We start from the raw sequence: 18,557 nt of genomic DNA, 5'->3' as shown, positions 1-18,557 counted from the left end.
TCCATTTACAGAAGGTGTTCGTAGTGATGTTCATTGGTATCAGTGCAGTGCAGCAATCTTTTTATCATGGATTGACAAGTATTCCTTATCACATCGGCACTTATCGAAGCACATGCTCTGGCAATTCTCTCTCCCATATCTTTAGGTGTAGTTGGAACGTCTTTATAAACAATGCCTTTTACGAATCCCCACAAGAAAAAATCCAGAGGTGTCAAGTCTGGCGAACGAGCCAGCCACGACAAATCTCCTCCATGTCCAATCCAACGATTAGGGAATTGTCTCTGCAACACATTTCTAGCCATCAGCGAAAAATGTTTAGGACACACGTCGTGTTGATACCACATTCTGTTCCTTGTTCCTAAAGGTATTTCTTCCGATAACAGACTTAATATTTCTTGCAGGAATATGGTGTACTTCCTACCATTAAGATTTCCTTCGATGAAATAGGGGCCTGTAATTCTGTCCTCCAGAATCTGACACCATACATTCACCGACCATTGTTTTTCGTGTGCAACTTGCCGCAGCCAACATGGATTTTCAATGTCCAATAATGCATATTATGCAAATGAACACTTCCATGGTTCGTGAATGTAGCCTCGTCAGTAAATAAAATCAAATTAATAAATGTGTCATCCCTCTGAATCTGAAGTTGAGCCCATCGACAGAAATCAATGCGACGCATACAATCCGTACCAGTTAGTTCTTGGTGGAGAGTGATATGGTAAAGATGATATGTATGGCGATGCAGAACACGAACAACACTACTCTGCCTCATGCCAGATTCCCTTGTGATTTGACGCGAACTAACACAAGGATCTCGAAGAACAGTGGCGAGAGTACCTATTTCCGTTTCTTCGTTAGTGTCTTTCCTTTGCCAGATATGTTTCTGTTGTGTTAAAAATCCAGTTGTGAGTGCTAGTAATGTCCTGGGTGCGTCCTATATTTATACAAATCATTGAGGCCAGTAGAGGTCACTAATGCTATGGTACACAAGTAACCATTGTCGTAAACTCAATAGTTAAAATGCAATATGCATAGTCATTAATTAAAATTTTTCATGCGGCATTAAGAGCGTCTGGGAATAAAACATGAACAGACATACAACATGTGGAAGAAAATCATACTTAAAATCCGCGCAAAATGTGTAAAGGGTAATAATATGAAGGTCATAGGTTCCCAAAGCAAATAACATACAGTTGTGTTAACGTCAGAATAAAAAGCTTAAAAGTAACATCACATCTATAGATCGAAACTTTTCAGAATGACAAAACAATTAAACATACTGCAAGTATACAATAATTAACAGGAACTTTACCTCGTAATGCAGAGTAACTCAGGCACTTCAGTATCGTATTTAACCACCGACACGGGTAAGCGAATTTCAAGGAACATTTCTCCCCTGTACGAGAATATATATAATTATGTACGAGTATAGGTTGTAGACACATGGTGAGATATGAGAGTTTGGGTTGGGCGTGAGTGGTGCTCGTAAGGCGACCGCTCGTGATAAGCGGGAAATCCGGGTTCGATTCTCGTTCTTGTAAAAATTTTCGCTGTCGTCATTCCATTACACAGCTGATGGTAGTCCACATTGTGAATACATTTCATCTATTATTTGTCCTCGATAACCTCGTATTGAGTTCACTATTATGGATTGATGTACCTCATTTCTTGAATGCTGTTGATGTATTTTACGTCTTGATATGTAATGCTTGATGTCATGTGTCATATTTTTCCAGTACGTAAATTTTCTATCTGTCTTGCAAAAACTTTCTGTGTCAGGGTGTCCTTCATGGATTGATTTCAGATCATTTCAATTAATGCGTCTAGTATAACTATCTTTTATCCTTTGAAGAAAATCCTTCAGGATAGTTACTCATTTTTTTAAAGATGACAATTCTTGTGGCATTTACTTAGTTGTATCTAGAAATCCTTGTATTACATATGGTAGAATTACTTGCAATTCTGTATCCTTAAATGTAGCTTCCTTCAGTTGAGTCAGGAAGTCTTCACTGACAGGTTGCTACGGCTAAGCATTAACAGTGTCTTTACTCTGAATCGTGCAAACCCGTTCTATAAGCAGATCACCCACCTACGACTTAGATGTGTTTGATAAACTGTGCACGAAGAAAACAGATAGAGAATGGCTAGCCATAAACAGTGTGTCGAGGGAATGGTTCTTGTTGAAATTAATAGTGCTAAGTGGGATCAATGGGTTAACCAAAACGAACTTGCTATACTGGTATTGCGAACAGTTGAAAGCAAGAGAAAACAGTAGCCGTAATTTTTCCGAGGACAAGCAACTCTATTGCATGGTTAAATGATGATGGCATCTTCTTGGGTAAAATATTCCGGAGGTAAAATAGCCCCCATCCGGCTCTTCGGGTGGAGACTACTCAGAAAATTGTCGTCATCAGGAGAAACAAAACTGGAGTTCTAAGGATCGCAGTGTGGAATTTTAGATCCCTTAATCTGGCAGGAATGTCAGATAATTTAATAAAAGTTAGATGCAGTGAAGTTCGGTGGCCGGAGGAATAGGACTTCCGCTCAGGTGAATACAGGGTTATAAGCACAAAATCAAATAGGGACAGGAGAAGGTTTAATAACGAATAAGGAAATACGAATGCGGGTAAGCTTCGATGAACAGCATAGTGTATGCGTTTTTGTAGCCTAGAGACACACACGCTACCATACAGCATAGTGGTACAAGTTCATGGAATGAACAGTGTCTTTAAAGAAGGACATAAGATTAACGTCAACAAAAGCAGAGGATAACGGAATGAAGTACAATTAAATCAGGTGGTGCTGAGAGAATTTAGATGGTATTAATGTATGATAACCGGAAGAACAGACTTATTATGTAAATAAAAGGTGGAGAGGCGAATAAGGGAAGGAAACAGAAGAAACTATTTATATCATCTGCGTCGGGACTCTATGCGGTATCAGCGGCAACGAGTGAAAATGTGTGCGGATTAGACAATTTCATTAATGATGAAAAAAATAATATGTATTAGATTAGGAAACGAGATACTTCAAGTAGTAGACAGATCTTGTTACTTTGACAGCACAGTAAAGAGTTAAGTGTCAGGAAGTCTTTTCCGAAAGTATTTTTATGGAGTGTAACCATGTATGGAAGTGAAACACCGAACATAAACAGTTTGCACAAGAAGATTTAAGAGGCTTTTGAAATGTGTTGCCACAGACGAATGCTGAAGATTAGATGGGTAGATCATGTAACTAATGAGGATGTACTGAATAGAACTGGGGAGAAAACATATTTGTGGTACAATCTGACTAGAGGAAGGAATCGGGTGTAGGACTCATTGTGAAACATCAAGGGATCAGCAGTTTAGTATTAGTGAGAAGCGTGAGGAGATAAAAATCGAAGAGGGAAACCAAGATATGAAAACAGTAAGCAGATTCAGAAGGACGTAGTTATTTGGAGATGGAGAGGTTTGCACAGGATAGAGTAGCATAGAGAGCTGCACCAAACCGGACTTCGGACTGAAGACTACGGTAATAGCATTCTACAGGGAACACAGTGCATTACAAACAACATAAGGGTTATCTCACTCACAAGTGGAGAAGTACACAGTTGCCATAAACTGAGTGTCAAAGACTGCGGGGAAGGGAATAACGTAGTGTGGTATCCAGCTCACGAGGTCATGATGCCTGTGTCGTTCAGTTGGTTTTAGGAAAACACACGCAAAAAACCCAAATAACTGAGTCATAGTTACGCCATTGAATGCCAGAGCTTGTTATGAAACTAGACCCCGTGTGCTTTAACTAAAAATGAGCCTATTCTGGTCTCATCACTAACATCTCGCGCCACTTTGCTACCAGGACTTACCAATTTAAAAAGGTGAGCATAGACCTCAGCAACTGCAAATGTCTTCTGTGCTGCAGAAGCTGCCACGAACTGCACAGAAGATGAATTTCTCGCCTCAGCTATTGTCCAGTCGGTTTGGTGCCGGCCTGATTGCATCGTGACTTCGGGCCCCAGCCAAGAGTACTTTACTGCCTCGCATCTCGACCAGGAGTCAGTACAACTGGCTGAGAGTAAAGTTAAAACGATGCTCTTCGGAACTGTCTGTGGAAAGGCCGCCAAAAATTACTGGTTGTCCAATCAGACAGGTTAGAAACCCCGTGAATGAGAAGCCATGTAGCAAACAATTCCTTCTCTCTTCCAAAAAGTTTGTTCTTGCTTGAGCAAGTCTCCTTTCTAGTTTGAACGAGTTTACAACAAGTTTGTGCTATACACCCACCCTGGGAAGCAGTGGCAGCTCAGACCAATCTGAAAGATCTCGAGTTACCACCTCTTCGAAAGACGACGCCAGTTTCCCCACTCTGGCTAAATTTTAGGACATTGCCCAATCAACGAGTGTGCTATTTCCCACATCAAACGTTCAGGTCAATAAACTCCAAACGTAAATGCTAGGGAGGTGGCAGTGACATCCAGGAGCAGATATAATGTGAAATAGCATTCCTCAGTCCGTGCCCTTTCTTATCTACGGTCCAAACTGCTGCCTAAAATTTCCTGAAAAGTCCTCTTTGCTCATCGGCACAGTGACAGCTGTGGTATCATCAGATTACTAGCTAGGCGTAATCTGCAGGTGAGTGCCCTCCTATAGCGTCCGCAAGCTTTTACCTGCACCTGGCACAAATGCCAGGAATCTTAGGACATTAAGATACGCGAAGTGACACCACACCTGAGAACGAGGGCATCCTGACATCACACACCAAGGGTGATCGACCAAGGGGGCTGGGTGGCTGGACCACCCACTGTATTGACGACTCATTTACCTGAAGAATCAGGTATGTCAGCGAGCATCCACACTCTGCACCCCAGAAACGCTTTGCCACTGCTGGCCAACCGAGTTCGAGGATTCAGACAACACACTAGGCAGCTCCACGTGCAGACCAGCGTGCAATTAATGGGAAGTATTCTATGAGAATGGAAGAGTAATCTCAGCAATCATCATGTAAGATTCATGACTTTTCTGGAGACTAGAAATCTACTCTGTAGGAATCAGCATGGGTTTCGAAAAAGACGGTCATGTGAAACCCAGCTCGCGCTATTCGTCCACGATACTCAGAGGGCCATAGATACGGGTTCACAGGTAGATGCCGTGTTTCTTGACTTCCGCAAGGCGTTCGATACAGTTCCCCACAGTCGTTTAATGAACAAAGTAAGAGCATATGGACTATCAGACCAATTGTGTGATTGGATTGAGGAGTTCCTAGATAACAGGACGCAGCATGTCATTCTCAATGGAGAGAAGTCTTCCGAAGTAAGAGTGATTTCAGGTGTGCCGCAGGGGAGTGTCATAGGACCGTTGCTATTCACAATATACATAAATGACCTTGTGGATGACATCGGAAGTTCACTGAGGCTTTTTGCGGATGATGCTGTGGTGTATCGAGAGGTTGTAACAATGGAAAATTGTACTGAAATGCAGGAGGATCTGCAGCGAATTGACGCATGGTGCAGGGAATGGCAATTGAATCTCAATGTAGACAAGTGTAATGTGCTGCGAATACACAAAAATATAGATCCTTTATCATTTAGCTACAAAATACCAGGTCAGCAACTGGAAGCAGTTAATACCATAAATTATCTGGGAGTACGCATTAGGAGTGATTTAAAATGGAATGATCATATAATGTTGATCAGATGCCAGACTGAGATTCATTGGAAGAATCCTAAGGAAATGCAATCCGAAAACAAAGGAAGTAGGTTACAGTACGCTTGTTCGCCCACTGCTTGAATACTGCTCAGCAGTGTGGGATCCGTACCAGATAGGGTTGATAGAAGATATAGAGAAGATCCAACGGAGAGCAGCGCGCTTCGTTACAGGATCATTTAGTAATCGCGAAAGCGTTACGGAGATGATAGATAAACTCCAGTGGAAGACTCTGCAGGAGAGACGCTCAGTAGCTCGGTACGGGCTTTTGTCAAAGTTTCGAGAACATACCTTCACCGAAGAGTCAAGCAGTATATTGCTCCCTCCTACGTATATCTCGCGAAGAGACCATGAGGATAAAATCAGAGAGATTAGAGCCCACACAGAGGCATACCGACAATCCTTCTTTCCACGAACAATACGAGAATGGAATAGAAGGGAGAACCGATAGAGGTACTCAAGGTACCCTCCGCCACACACCGTCAGGTGGCTTGCGGAGTATGGATGTAGACGTAGATGTAGATGTGTGTTAATACCCGGACTTACTAACAGAAACACCCAATGGATCTCTTTATCCCTCGACTGAGTAACTAGTACTCTTAAACCGGCAGGCTAATTCTAGCCTGATGCGTTTCAGTGTAAAACCACAAGTACCTCTAATACTTCCATTTGTATCTTGTCTTCTTGGTTCCTGAAGCCTCTGTATAGAACGTCTGGTCTTGGTATGTTTGAGCCTTTAGTGTAACTAATTTTAGGAGAATATGCAAAAAATTTTAAAAAATATATGCATTTTACCTGACCAGGTGTTCTTACCAATGATTTTTAAAAAATTATTTCCCGTGGTTTGTGATCAGATTCAGTTATCAACATCTTGACATAAAAATATACATGAAATTTCTTGACTGCAAATTTATTTGCCATGGCCTAGTTTTCAGTTTGCGGATATAACAGTTGTGCTGGTGAAAACGAAGTTTTGGCATATGCAGGTTTTTCAACCTGCAGTTTCAACCTGCAGTGGGCCAGTTCCTATAGCTCTTTGGATGGCATCAATTGAAAACACCTACGTCTTAGTAACGAAGCACTGGAGGTATTGTGAGACATTCTTTTGTGTTGGCAAGTGCTTGCTGACTTGCAAAATACCATTTCCATTCAGTTTCTTTCCTTAGCAATTGCAGCAACTGATTCGTCAGTGTGACGCAGCAGAATCGCATCTGCCTAGTAATCAGCAGACCCAGGTATGAATCCCAGCATTGGTACAAATTTTAATTCATTGCTTCGGTCTACATCACTATCGTACATATAGTTGAGACTCTGCATGTCTTGTTAATATCAATTATATGTGATTGGTATGTACTTAGATAACTAATTCACTACCCGTGATATACAGAGCGATTTTGTTCACTGTGTACAAAGCCCAGGGATTGATCGACGAGAGGGTATGGAACAAAAAAGACACAATGAACTTATGTCCGGAAATACGTGTTTTCCATGCTAGAGACCATTTATTCAGTCCCACTTTGTGCAAGGAACGCAGTCTAATACGCGCTGTACCATACAGCCACAGTTACGATATGCATGGTTTTCTCCTAGAGGGTGATATTGTTCCTCATACGTCATGCCCTAGCGCCGTCTCCTGCCATAGTAATTGGTAAGCGATTAACTTCTGTTGCTGACTAACCTTGTATCGGATGTGATACAGTGTTGTACACAATGTTCCGTATTCGAAGAGAGAGCTTGCCGACATGGTGTTTACTTACGGAAAGGCAAATAGCAACGGGCGGCGAGCAACAAGGTTGTGTCAGGAGATCTGTCCCAGTCGGCAACAACCACAGCATTCAATGTTTGCAACAGTGATTCGCCGTTTGCCTGAGACAGGGTCGATTAAGGAAGCAGCAAGTCATGAAGGACGTAACCGAAATCTTCAGGCGCCAGACTTGGAGGAAAATGTGATGAACATTGTCGAAGGCGACCGCCGTGTCAGTATCAGGCAGCGCAGGGTAAGCCAGGCGACCATGTGGAACACTCTCCATGACAATTGTTACTGCCCTTACCAGCTACAGCGTGTGCAGAGCTTGCTAGCGACAGACTTTCCACATCGGAAGCAGTTTCGCCAATGGTTTCTTCACCAGGCAACCATTATTCCTGGATTTGTGTCATCCATCCTATTCACAGATGAGGCCACCTTTACATGGAGTGATATCTTCAACTTTCATAACAGTCACCTGTGGGATAGTATGCAGAACCCCCATGGTATGGTGACAGCGTATCATCAGCATCGGTGCAGCCGGAATGTGAGGACCGGTATAATTAACGATCGTATTTTGGGACCAGTCTTCCTCCCACGTCACCTAACAAGCCGGAACTGTCAAGATTTCTTGTGGATGACTTTGCCTCCCCTGCTGGAAGAAGTGCCATTGATGATTCGAAGGATTATGTGGCTGCTACGTGATAGTCCTCCATCCCACTTCGCCGTTAATGCACGGACGCATCTCAGTCGTGTCTTCCTTGGTCGATGGAGTGGATGAGCGGTTCCAGTTGCTCGTTTAACGGATCTCAACCCGTGCGATTTCTGATTATAGGGCTATCTCAGATGAACCGTCCATGCAGAGCCCATCACAGGCATGGGGACACTGGAGCAGCGTATTCCTGCAGCCAATGTGAACGTGTGAATCAGAACATGATACGGCCAGTACACTCATGCGGAAACCATTTTCAACACATACTGAAACTGTGGTTGCATGGTAGAGCGTGTATTAGACCCCAGTCTCTGTAACAATGTACGATTGAATAAATGGTCTCTAACGTGGAAACCATGCACTTCTGGACATAAGTTCATTACACCTTTTTTCTTCCATATCCTCTCATCGATCAGTCCACAGAGTTTACACACGGTGGAAAAAATCACCCTGTGTATTGGAGTTGCTTTTTATTTTCAGTATTTATTAATGACACTTATTTCATCAGGATCAATGTGACGTAAGAGTTTTATTTCCTTCACGCCAAATTTGCATTCGTCTTCATTAAGTTTTAAACCCACGTTTTCACATCTCTGTATAACTTGTTCCGTTGCTTCATTTAATTCTTTTATTGTTTTTACATAAATGAAAATAACATCTACAAGACGTTCTATACCGTCTATTGCAGTAAGATATGACTTGTTGAGAAATCTCTGGTGCTGAAAGTGAGCCAAATTGTAATCTTGCACAGCTGAATCTTCCCCACAGTGTGCAAAAAGTTAAATATTAAATAGCTTTTTGACACTCTGATCTTCTAAAATCCTTTCGTACTGTCTAAAAGTGTAAAATATTTTGCTCCTTTCGCCATTGTATGAATTTCTTCCAGTGTATTCATTGCATAGCGCTATCGAAGAATTTTTTTATTGATTTCATTTGGATCTACGCAAATACGAAGCATCCCTTTCTTGTGTAGGACTGCCACAAGTCAAATAGTTTGTGTAGCTGCTTCTACGACCTTGATTACTCCTATTCCAACCATTTTCTGAAGTTCATCCATTATTTGGTTCCCCAATTTATATTTATGTTTCGTTTCCGAGCTAATAATAGTCATCTGCTTTGAGGGAGATTCATTGATTTTACAAATGTCAGTTACCTTATCTAATGTGAGATCTGTCTGGGTTAACTGTCTTTTTCTCCGCGCGACTGCTACGGTCGCAGGATCGAATCCTGCCTCGGGCATGGATGTGTGTGATGTCCTTAGGTTAGTTAGGTTTAAGTAGTTCTAAGTTCTAGGGGACTGATGACCACAGATGTTAAGTCCCATAGTGCTCAGAACCATTTGAACCATTTGTCTTTTTCTAATTTCTTCACTGCGAATACTAATGTCAATTTTTTTGTCAAAAATGTACTCAATAAGTTGCCCAATAAGTTGCCATATTCTTAACATTTACTTTTGTTAACGATAGTAGTGCAAAATTCGGTAAACATTTGGCCAGCTTTTACTGTAGGGCGTTGAATACGTACCTTTACAAATGCTATGTTTACTTTTGGAATGAAGTAATCGTCGAAATCTTTCAGTACCGTGTGGAGGTTTCGTTCTTCACTAGCACCAAATTCAAACATATTGTATGTAACCAAGGTACCACTACCAATCACGGAGGTAAATACCGCCAGTTCCGTATTTCCTGGTTTGGTATCTATTTACATCGCCATAGTGTAGAACTCCAGTTGTTGTTTCCACAGTTTCCAGACATTTATCATGTTTTCTGTATTCACTACCAACGGTTTTGGTGGATGTATTATTAGTTAGAATTTCAGTTTCCGTATTTGCCTTAGTGCTGCTGGCAGACATTTTATTTATAAAATTATGTTTTAACGTCTGACACTATGTAACAAGAACAGGATTTTTCGCGCATAGAATTCAGACTGCTTAAGTGAAATGCGTATAGATCATTGATGCAGGATATCTATGGTATATACTGCAAAATTTACAATGTGTAGAAGTGGTACGATTATAGCCAACACACTGCAGTGCGATGGTTCCTCTGGGTAGTAAGACGACACTTCAGTCTGAAAATGGTTAATTATAATTAATATCTCAGAAAAGCAATCGCATAAAGATGTGGTTCGAAAGACAAACTGTGCATGTGCTACTAAGGGCTGCTGATGTCATTGATATCATATTCTGTGCAAGTTATTTCGTGGCGACATAAACACACATGCACTGTAGGAAATCTGCAACAGAAGTACTGCAGTTCTGGATTCAGTGACAAAACCTATGTTTCACAAAACTATGTATGTGAGACAATGGGATATTTATCATTATCAGTGTGGGAGAGCTCTGTAGGAACTGAGCTATTTCATTGCCTGTCCCATAGACAATCACTGACTAGACAAAAGAGCCTGCTCACAGCAGATCTACATCTTCATTTACATCTACATGGATACTCTGCGAATCACGCTTAAGTGCCCGGCAGAGGTTTCATGGAACCACCTTCACTATAACTTTCTATTGTTACACACTTGAACAGCGCGCGGTGAAAACGAACATCTATATCTTTCCGTGCTACCTCTCATTTCCCATATTTTATTATGATGATCGTTTCTCCCTCTGTAGGTCGGCGTCAAAAAAATATTTTCGCATTCGGAAGAGAAAATTGGTGATTGAAATTTTGTGAGAAGATACCGCCGTTGTTTCAATTATGTCCACCCCAAATACCTGTATCATGTGTATGACACTCTCTCCCCTATTTCTCAATAATACGGAAAATGCTACTCTTCTTTGAACTTCCTCGATGTACTCCGTTAATCCTGTCCGGTAAGGATCCCACACCACGCACCAGTACTCCAAAAGAGGACTGACACTCGTAGTGTAGGCAGTCTCTTTAGTAGATCTATTGCATCTTCTAAGTGTTCAGCCAGCAAAACCCAGTCTTTGGTTCGCCTTCCCACACATTTTCTATTTGTCCTTTCCAATTTAAGTTGTCCTTCATTGTAATTTCTAGGTATTTAGTTGAATTTATGGCCTTTAGATTTGATTGACTTATCATGTAATTCCTTTTAGCATTCAAGTAGGTGACCTCACATTTTTCATTATTTATGGTTAATTGCCAATACAGATATCTTTTCTAAATCGTTTTGCAGTTTGTTTTGATCTTATAATGACTTTTTTAGACGATAAAAGCATCATCTGCAAACAACCTAAGATGACTGCTCAGATTGTCTCCTAAATCGTTTACGTATATAAGGAACAGCCAAGGGCCTAAAACGCTATCTTGGGGACTTTCCGTCAGTTACAATGAGCTATGACATCTCTGACAAGAAATCACGAATCCAGTCGCATAACTCAGACTGCTCAAAACGGCGCCACACAAAGAGTTCATCAGAGTTACTTATGAACAATTCAATAAATGATTTGGCAAATGAGGAACAACATATTTGAAGTAAAATTCTATACTGACTTCAGACATAAGCCAGATGGGATTAATAATACAAGTGAAACGTGAAAATTCTCGTAATCACAGAAATTTAAGTATCTTTATTCACGATTTCCTGCATAGCCTTGAATAACGTAAAGTGCAGGATTGCACAGTACTTCAGATTGAACATGATTCTGAAATCAGCTTCCAACTTGGCAAGAACTGACGATCCCCGAGGATCTGTAATATTTCGCGCCTAAATACTATATCACAATCATAATTTATCACAAGTTCAGCACACGAGAGGATTGCAAAATGAATGTCCAAATACGAAGATCACACGATGAAAATGAGAGAAAACGTTGCCTATTAACAGCCACTACAAATAACTGAAACAGTCTCTCCAAACTCAGCTATCACCTGAGAACTGCTACAGCCTCTTTGATTTTAGACTTTCTCTCCAGCATGGGCCATACAAATAGTACGCTGATTCGGTTGGTTTGCACTGTGCGGAACTTGCCAGAGGTACACACGCTACCACAGCAGTGTCTCAAAGGGGCATAACTCAAACAGTCTCCACCACATATCGATATCGATTACAGATTGACAAGGCTAGTTTTGTGAGTTAAAGAAAAACATAACTGAAGCGAAACTGAGACTGCCATTTAATACACAACTTTCGATCTGACTATACTGTATGCAGGGTGAGTCACCTAACGTTACCGCTGGATATATTTCGTAAACCACATCAAATACTGACGAATCGATTCCACAGGCCGAACGTGAGGAGAGGGGCTAGTGTAATTGTTTAATACAAACCATACAAAAATGCACGGAAGTATGTTTTTTAACACAAACCTACGTTTTTTAATGGAACCACGTTAGTTTTGTTAGCACATCTGAACATATAAACAAATACGTAATCAGTGTCGTTTGTTGCATTGTAAAATGCTAATTAAATCCGGAGATATTGTAACCTAAAGTTGGCGCTTGAGTACCACTCCTCCGCTGTTCGATCGTGTGTATCGGAGAGCACCGAATTACGTAGGGATCCAAAGGGAACGGTGATGGACCTTAGGTACAGAAGAGACTGGAACAGCACATTACGTCCACATGCTAACACCTTTTTATTGGTCTTTTTCACTGACGCACATCTCCATTACCATGAGTGGTGAGGTACACGTACACACGTGGTTTCCGTTTTCAATTACGGAGTGGAATAGAGTGGGCCCCGACATGTCAGGCCAATAGATGTTCAATGTGGTGGCCATCATGTACCGTGTGTACCGTGATGTGCCTACAACCTCAGAGGATATGAAACAACGTATTGTGGCAACCTGCGGCGACATTACGCCAGATGTACTGCGGCGTGTACGACATTCATTACGCCAGAGATTGCAATTGTGTGCAGCAAATGGTGGCCACCACATTGAACATCTTTGGATCCCTACGTAATTCGGTGCTCTCCGATACACACGATCGAACAGCGGAGGAGTGGTACTCAAGCGTCAAATTTAGGTTCCAATATCTCCGGATGTAATTAACATTTTACAATGCAACAAACGGCACTGATTACGTATTTGTTTATATGTTCAGATATGCTAACAAAACTAACGGGGTTATATTTAAAAAAACGTAGGTTTGTGTTAAAAAACATACTTCCGTGCATTTTTGTATGGTTTGTATTAACCAATTACACTAGCCCCTCTCCTCACGTTCGGTCTGTGGAATCGATTCGTCAGTATTTGATGTGGTTTACGAAATATATCCAGCGGTAATGTTAGGTGACTCACCCTGTATACCTTGACTGTAGTCAATATTTAAACGCAGTGTAGTTAATTTACTATCATTTCAACAAAAATGCTCACACAGATGACGTTCCTGGCTCCGTAAGGCCACCTTACTACATGCATTATTGTTCTTTATCCAACAAACTCTGAACGTGCTAGCAACCCCCTGGAATCAGCGTACAATCGCCACTTATCTGTGATATTGATAGGAGCATACTTTATATCTTCAGACTGGTACATAAAGCTGAAAGAAGGTGATGCTGTACTCTGTCTCAAAACCAGCAATCGTGCAGAGAACTTAACTTGGTCCTGATCACACGGTTATCAAAACATTAGCATCTCTAAGTGAAAAATATCTTGTACCAACTCTAAGGACATAAGAGCTTAATATTAAAACGGAAGCTCTATTTTAAAAGATATAAACTACAGACGTAGGCGATATTTGATAAACAAGTTCGAAACAAATCTACAATAGAGGTTAGTAAAACACAAGAGGAGGAAATTACGAGTGCATTAATCGCAAGCAGCGAAATTTATATTCAAATTGCTTTAAAATAAAAGCACGGATGCTCATCACGTCTCACTGATTATCTGTCCTAGGGCAAGCACTCAGGAACCAGTGAACACACTAACCAAAACTCACAAAGTCTATCGTCATTCAAGTTGTATATTTAAAAAATTTAATTACCGACAAATAATTATTTAAACAAAATATCTTTTCAATCTAACACTTTTTCAGACGGACTAAAGAATGAAAAATAATTTCTCCTAGCTCCATGCAGATTCCGAACACCGTACATATAGTCTTGAAAATCTGTGGCTGTGTTTAATAGCGACAACAGAACTTGTAAAATTTAAAACGAAAAATTTGGAGCACAAACGACATAAAATTGAAGGATGACTGGTTTACTTAAGTCACTAACAGTTTTATTCCACTGTAAATGCTATGAAGTATAGTGTGACTTTTCTCAGCGACATTCCTTACTGTTATCTAATCCATGCACCCCATGTTCCGTTTTAAATTGTGATAAGTATTAAAAATTCACAACCATAAATTTTCAGGATTAACTGTGTGGGTTTAGGAATCTTTATGTGGCTAAGAAAAATTATTTCGTACTTTGTACTTCAATATAGAAACGTTATGCATTAAAAAATTTCTTTAAATAATTATTTCATTCTTTTTAGTCCTATATGTGAAAGTTATGAATCGATTATGATGAGATTACAACAGACGCAAGTGGCAAATTTCAGGTTTATTCCAGTTTGTCTTCCTACTACATACATGTCGCGAAAATATCGTGAAGCTAAAAAGTTAGAGAGGTAAGAGCTCATTCGGGGGCCTACCAGAAATCGCTCTTATCGCGAAACATTCGCGACTGAAATAGGAAAAAGGGGAAATAGCAGTGGTGCACAAAGAACCTCCCGCCACGTACCAGACAAGAAAGCAAGTTAATACTGCAATGTCAACCAGACCTAAGCTAACAAGGAGAAGGCCTGAGGCACGGCCAACCGATCTGACTCATATTAGGCAGGTCGCGTTGTGTACAACCTTAAATGGGAGACTAAGATATTTTGGCTCAACAACTCTCGGTTTTTGAGAAAACCACTCCTAAATTTGATGACACGCCGTCGTCTCACAACTGACGAGATCGATAGGGTAACTGAAAATTAATCATCTTTCATCATTGTATATGGGATCCGCAAATGCACGTTTTCCCTAGAAATCGAGGGAAGAAACTGTTACGATTGCCCTTACAAGGTACGTGCCTCTGCCGTAGCTACCAAAGTGTTTGGTAGGGGACCGGAGGACTCGTGTTCGATTCCCAAACGAATTCTACAGTCTTTTTCATTGTACTTTTTTTGCATATGGGAACTGCAAGGAACAGGAGAGTGAATAAGTTAAGTAAATCAATAAGCGCTAATAACATGGTAGGCAAATAAATTTCTCAGACGACTTTTATTAGCAAAGAATTAAAATTTTAAGCCGGGTTGTATGGAAACAATTCAGAGTAACACTATTGCGAACTTGTCACAAGGGACCACAAACAGACAACCGCACAATGTTTGTTAACAGTCAGGTGCAGGACAGAATTTTATTTTGAGGCAACGAAATTGTGATGTTTTTCTGTAAATCCAGAGGGATTTGTCCACCTGCACGGATGTGATAACGATTCATTGCATCCTCGTGATGAACTGTCAGCACCGATTTTTCAGTTGTTGTTGTCGTATGTCTGGTAAACATAAAAATTAATTCACGAAAAACAAATATTCTAAATGTAAGCTAACTCTGTTTCTAGCTGAGTCTTCAGAAGAAACAATATATTTGCGCAAAGATTGCATTTATTAGATGTACTTGAGCCACGAGTATAGGAGGTATGACAATAAAGTAACAAGACTTATTTTCTTTGCAAGATGTGGCAACCCTTCAGGCTTGTGCAGGCACAATATCTTTGACCTTGGTCTATAAGCTGCTTCTAGTCCAAGCGGCACATCGCTGCAACTGCTCAGTTGAAAGTTGTGCTGTAATAAGTTAACATATGTTTGTGTCTCTCGTCATGGAAATGGAAGCACGTAATATTGCGGAATGGCATACCGTTTCTTTTTGCATTAAATTTGGTGAAAACGCGACGACAACTTACGGTAAGCTTCAGAAGGCTTTTGAAGAGGAGGTTATGTCAAGAGCTCAAGATTTTCGTTGGCATAAAATTTTCAGTGAAGGCAGAACGAATGTTGAAGATGAAGACCGCAGTGGGCGACTATCAACTTCACGGACAGTTGTCAGTTTGGCCAGGGTGCGTGAACTCGTACGATCTGATCGAAGATTCTCTGTAAAAATGATTGCAGAAGAACTGAACATCAATCGAGAAACGGTTCGTCTATTAATAACTGAAGATCTTGGTATGAGAAAGATTTGTGCAAAAAGGATCCCCAAAAATCTCACACCACAACAGCGAGAAACACGGAAAAATGTGGCAGCCGATCTGTTAGAGCAAACGGAATTCAATCCAGAAATGTCGAGCCATGTTATCACTGGTGATGAAAGTTGGATTTTCAGTACGATCCAGAGACAAAACGCCAAAGTTCGCAATGGTGCTCAAAGAGATCACCCAGACCGAAAAAAGCTCGCATGTCAAAGTCAAAAGTGAAATGCATGCATGTGTGCTTCTTTAATTCCAAGGGAATTGTTCATAAAGAGTGGGAGTCTCCTGAACAAAGAGTTAACCAGTATTACTACAAAGAAATTTTAGAAACATTTCATAAAAGAGTTCTTCGTGTCTGTGCTGCCAGCAGCAAGTCGTATACTCCTAGCACACTTATTTGTTACGTAGTTTAATTCTTAATTTCTTTGCGTGTTTTTGGGTACTTGCATTGTTCAATTCATAAATTTCGGGCGTATTATAGTATTGAGAGTTGTAGCATCGCGCTTTAGTACCTGAATAGGGTAAATTCGCGTAGTCGTTCGTCTTCTGTTTTTGTTTTGAATGGCCAGTGTTGGTTGGTCACAGCCAGTGTGCTCCCTGCCGCCGTTGGATAAGCAGCTGCCAGCAGCAAGTCGTATACTCCTAGCTCACTTATTTGTTACATAGCTTCGTATAGGAGGTCTAATTTCAAGTTTTAGTTACTGTAATCGTAAATTCAGACAGATTGTAGCGCAGTCGTTAGGCATTTGTACAGGTTAGTTCATACATGCTTTGCATGTTTCCCTTGCGTTATCTAGGCACATACTCGTGTTTCAGTAACTATTGTTCAACATCGATTAGAATGGACAGAGACTGTGATTGCTGTGTTCGGATGAGGGCTGAGTTGGCATCCCTTCGCTCACAGCTGCAGGCGGCGCTGACTTTGGTCGCACAGCTTGAGGCTGTTGCCAATGGGCACCAATGTGGGGAGCCGGACTTGGGTATCATGGGGATGTCAACCTCAACCCATCTGTCCCCAAATCGGTCTGCCGCTGTGGTTGCCCGGGTTGCTGCCCGCAGGGGGGCTGAGCCCTCACCAATGGTTGATTGGGAGGTCGCTCCAAGGCGTGGCAGGAAGCGAAAGACGTCCCCAGAGGCTGATCAGAAAGCCTCCCCAGTGCGTCTGACAAACAGGTTTCAGGTACTGTCTCTGGCTGAGCCAGATGCAGCTGCCTGCCCTGTTTCAGAGGATGATTCTCAGTCTTCAAGGTCCAGGCAGTCACAGAGGGTGGCTTATTGGTAGTTGGGAGCTCCAATGTTAGGCGCATAATGGGGCCCCTTAGGGATATGGCGGCTAAGGGGGGGAAGAAATCCAGTGTGCACTCCGTGTGCATTCCGGGTGGAGTCATTTCTGATGTGGAAAGGGTCCTTCCAGATGCCATGAAGAGCACAAGATGCAGCCAGCTGCAGGTGGTGGCACATGTCGGCACTAATGACGTGTGTCGCTTTGGATCTGAGGAAATTCTCTCTGGACTCCAGCGGCTATCTGATTTGGTGAAGGCTGCCGGTCTTGCTTACGAGATGAAGGCAGAGCTCACCATCTGCAGCATCGTTGACAGAACCGACTGCGGACTTCTGGTGCAGAGCTGGGTGGAGGGTCTGAATCAGAGGCTGAGACGGTTTTGCGACCGTGTTGGCTGCAGATTCCTTGACTTGCGCCATAGGGTGGTGGGGTTTCGGGTTCCGCTGAATAGCTCAGGAGTTCACTACACTCAGCTGGCAGCTACACGGGTAGCGGAGGCTGTGTGGCGTGGACTGGGCGGTTTTTTAGGTTAGAAGGCCTGGGGAAAGTACGGGGTGGGCTGCAATCTCAAAGGGTGCATGGCAAATACAGGACGTGCTTGGATCAAGGAACAGTCGGAATTGTAGTTGTAAATTGTTGTAGTTGTGCTGGGAAAGTCCCTGAGCTTCAGGCGCTAATAGAAAGCACAGAAGCTGAAATCGTAATAGGTACAGAAAGCTGGCTAAAGCCTGAAATAAGTTCTGCAGAAATTTTTACGAAGTCTCAGAAGGTGTTCAGGAAAGATAGATTAGGCAGAATTGGTGGTGGAGTGTTTGTGTCTGTCAGTAGTGGTTTATCTTGTAGTGAAGTCGAAGTAGATACCTCGTGCGAATTGGTATGGGTGGAGGTTATACTTAACAGCCGAACTAAGTTAATAATTGGCTCTTTCTACCGACCCCCAGACTCCGATGATATAGTTGCTGAACAATTCAGAGAAAATTTGAGTCTCGTAACAGATAAATACCC

This window comes from Schistocerca serialis, chromosome 2, assembly GCF_023864345.2.
Source record: "Schistocerca serialis cubense isolate TAMUIC-IGC-003099 chromosome 2, iqSchSeri2.2, whole genome shotgun sequence".
NCBI classification, from domain to species: Eukaryota; Metazoa; Arthropoda; class Insecta; order Orthoptera; family Acrididae; genus Schistocerca; species Schistocerca serialis.
This window is presented reverse-complemented; position numbering follows the sequence as displayed.